This window comes from Siniperca chuatsi, linkage group LG3 (genome assembly GCF_020085105.1).
Source record: "Siniperca chuatsi isolate FFG_IHB_CAS linkage group LG3, ASM2008510v1, whole genome shotgun sequence".
In the NCBI taxonomy this organism is placed as follows: domain Eukaryota; kingdom Metazoa; phylum Chordata; class Actinopteri; order Centrarchiformes; family Sinipercidae; genus Siniperca; species Siniperca chuatsi.
The window spans coordinates 27,624,847-27,628,965 of record NC_058044.1 but is presented as its reverse complement, the minus strand read 5'-3'; the positions used below and the strand labels follow the sequence as shown (position 1 = coordinate 27,628,965).

The window sequence follows — 4,119 nt, the reverse complement described above, 5'->3', positions numbered from 1 at the left end:
ATTGGCTTATTTGTTATTTATTTTTATTGTAAAAGAAAAAAAGATGTTGTTGAAAGATGCAGCATAAAGAAAGAATAAATTCATACTCGTTTTAACAAAATGTTTTTTTGTGGGGGCGTTTCATTCTATGTCTTGGCGATTGTCCACTCAAACACCCAAAGCAATCAAAGCGCACATACACACTCACCCACACACACACACACACACACACGCACACATGCACACGCACGCACACACACACACACACACACACACACACACACACACAAACACACACGTGGACACACAGACACACTTGCCATTGTGCAAGTCCTCCAGGCAGTTGTCCAGCTTTCTCAACTGTGCACCTATTCATCTGAGAAAGATAGAGAACAGGAAGCGTGGAGATGAAAACAGAGCACAAGCAGTGTAAACTTTACTACATTACTATTCACCAACAATCCATGACACCATATGACACCATAAACAAACCTGCTCACAGCACCTGCTCCTGCAATATGCTGACAGCATATAATCAAAAACACCAACAGTAATTAAATAATAATGATTATTAGCATTGTTGAGCACCACCTGTAGATAAAAGATTATCGTTACAATTATTGTAAAAAAAAAAATTAAAACATGGTTAGCTTGATGTAGTGATATTATCCACACACACATATACCCCAAACTATTGTGTACATGTGATTATTTCTGCCTAAAAGTAAAGAGAACTTGAAAATGTAATGAACATGAGTTGTGCACATGAAAGCACTATTAAAGGTTAGGTTCACATTGTTTAAACCTAATACAGTACTGACATGCCCATACAGTATGTACATCACAAAGGTTATTGGTCGCTGTAATCAGTCCTCCTGTTCTGATTTGTTGTCAAATCAAGTGGGTATTTTCCAAAGTTACAGCCTTTTTAGGACAAAATTCTCTCTTCCCTCTGAACTGCAGAGGGTCTACAGCCATGCTAGTGGCTCTGTGAGGCTGTACCTAGGTACAGCAATGCCTTAAGCTAAATGCTACGGGGTCAACATCAGCATGTTAACACGCCCACAATGAAAATGCTAACATGCTGATGTTTAGCAGGTAATGTTTAACATGTTCACCACCTTAGTTTAGTGTGTTAGCATGCTAACATTTGCTAATTAGCATTAAACACAAAGTACAGCTGAGGCTGATGGGAATGTCATTAGTTTTTCAGGTATTTGGTCATAAACCAGAGTATATGATATTTTGACCTGATGTAAGCGCTATAGGAAAAGTTAAGGGATCATCAAAGTTATTACAATTCATCCTGAGGGGGCACGAATGTGTGTATCAAGTTTCATCCAATAATTGTTGATAATCCACAGTGGACTGTGTTTAATAGGCACTGTTTGTTTAGTAGAAAGTAGTTCCAATGAAAACTGCTCACAGTGAGGTTAATGGATTGTCCAGAGTGACCAGGATATTGTTTTTGATAAAACACAATGCTAATGAATTTTTCATTGCCATTCACCTCCATTCTAGAGGTGGATATCTCAAAATCCCGCCGTATAAAACCAAAACTATGCATGGCTAGATACACTAGGGATAAGAGAGAATTATTTTTTTTGGGCTATATCTTGGAGTTCAATGGCTGCATGTATCCTGTGATGTATGTACACAATCCTGATGAACGCAACCGTTAAAAAAGGGTGGTCTTTAACGGCTCCGACAGCAGTTCTGCAGCTTAATGGTTTGTTTTTGCCTCTTTCAAATTACTGCTGATATTTAATTAGTTCATTTGTAGCAGTTAACACTTTAGCATTTGAGTTAGTTGTTGTCATGGAAACTTTGAATCCTTCGTAGACTTATTGGGCAGGCAGGTAAATATACAAACTGTTATTTGGTATACAAAGGAAGATGTATAGTTTGCTCATGCACAGTTTTCTGGGGAGGCATAAATCTTCATATAATATATATATATATATATATATATATATATATATAAGTATGGGACCAAATCCTTACTTATGTGCAAATTTCACTTTGTCCATCAATATGTTTGTAACAGACTTCATTCAGAGGAAACCGACAACAAAGCAATCAGAAAGCTGTTACATACAAAAGTCACAGACTCACACTGCAAACACACACACACACACACACACAGATCACACTCTGTGGCACGGAGCTCGCTCGGTGGAATCACAGCTTGTTATGTCTATATAAGGATGAAACCAGTACATCAGACAGCTCATCCTTCACATTCCTATTGGTCTCCAAGCTTTTGTGTGGCAGAAAAATTCCATGACGCACCTTCTTCGTAGATTACATATAAACTGTGTGGGTTCGATTGGATGATGTCCATGTCACTCAACCATCAGACACAGTGGGAGGCGGGACGTGAACATGTCGGAGGAAGCTACAGTATGTTGAATAGATGGATATTCATGAGAAGAGAGGGAGCAAAGCAGAGATGGGGAGGGGGCTGTTTGCAGCAACCTTGTTCAAGTGCGTCACTACTTTATCACAACTTGCCTCCACCTGCTGGGCCTCCATCCCTTTCTCTTTCTTTCTCTCCCTCGCACACACACACAAACACACACATATTCACAAACATGCAAACTATTCTTCACTTTCTCATGCACATAAGCAATGTGAATGGGGTTCACCCTTTTATGTGTTAATGTTTAACTAGAAATGTGTCACTTCTATTCTCCAATTTGTCTGCCCGTCTATTCGATCTGGAGCTGTGACTGAATTCCGTCTATGCCCAGTTTCTAAATTTCTGTTTACTCATGTTTTCTTTTTTAAATTATTCACATTATTCTCTTACATTTCTTCTTCAAAAAAGCCCTTTGTACACATATCTGTTATTGTCCTTTTGTTCTTTTTCACAGCCAGTAGGAATCGAAATATTTTCCATATCAAAGAGATGAGAACACAAGTCGGTTGCTTCAACAAGCCGTGACACAAAGACTGTGCAGCCATGAAAGCGCTGTTGTTGTTAGTGTAATGTATGTTATTTCTAAGTTAAGTGTGGAAATACGCAAATATGCAGATTAATTAATATATATACAAGAACATATGGACACAAGTTGGGGATAAATTAAAAGTAACATCTTTACAATAGAATGGAACTCAAAACAAAAAACAGCACCTTACTAAGGCTCATGATCTTGAGGATTTTACACTTTATCTCTATGGTAGTATCCGAGGACGTGGTGTGTGACGTCATTATGCCACCTACAACAGATACACATGCATGATCATGTCAGACAATATAGAAGAGACCTGCAAATAGATAGTGAGCAGAGGCTGTCACTCACTATGAGTAGCAAAAAGACTGAAAAAGGTGAAAGGTCACTGACGCCAATATGGGGTGTAGAACAGAGCTTGCTGTTGACAGAATGAGATGAAAATGAGAATTTGTGCGAAAGAGAGGGAGACAGAAAGATAGCAACAGAAGAGGTGTGACGTTTGAGTAATGTACTTGGATCTCTTCGCTGCCGAGAACATTTGGGAGGCTTACACACACGTGCGTGCGCACCCTCGTTGGCAGTGCTTGGCGTTGCTGGTACGCCTTGAGAGAGGCCCACTGGGAGACAGACGTTCCTCATAGCATCACACAAGCGGGATCCACGCACATGCATGCTCGCACACATGCACACCTACAAACACGCAAACAAAAGATATACGTGAATGAGCAGCATGGGCTCGCCACATTTTCTCAACCAGATGGCTCCAATATATCTGCATGTTTTCCAAGACATAAGCATTTGCATTTCAGTGTGTATTTCAGTATTTCTGAGGAGGTGAGTGCGTCACAAACTCTGCTGTGATCCTGTTCCCCCTGCAAATATATTTTTGCACAATTCTACCCTTTTACAGAAATATTGATGTACGCAAGAAAAACACTTCACACAGAGGGCTGAGTGTAGTGAACACACGCATATGCAAACATGTACCAGCACAAACACACAGCAAACAGATGGACGCACTCGCATACAGATGTCTCAGATGGATTCTGACATCATCTGTCAGGTTGTCATTCAAAGTGAGATGATAGAGAGAGAATCGGAGGAGGAAGGGGAGAGAACAACAGCGATGGGCTGAAGAGAAGAGAGGGCAGGGCACGAAGGGGAACAAAGACAGACTGAAGGG

General features: G+C 40.2%; 1 long non-coding RNA gene across 1 annotated transcript; it reads right to left on the bottom strand.

Moving 5' to 3' along the window:
- Positions 1 to 296: 296 nt before the first annotated feature.
- LOC122873715 lies at positions 297 to 3,617 on the bottom strand. Its single transcript, XR_006377502.1, has 3 exons — positions 3,449 to 3,617; positions 3,116 to 3,201; positions 297 to 355 (listed from the first exon to the last, which is right to left on the bottom strand). It is a non-coding gene; the product is annotated as an uncharacterized LOC122873715 (long non-coding RNA).
- Positions 3,618 to 4,119: the final 502 nt, after the last annotated feature.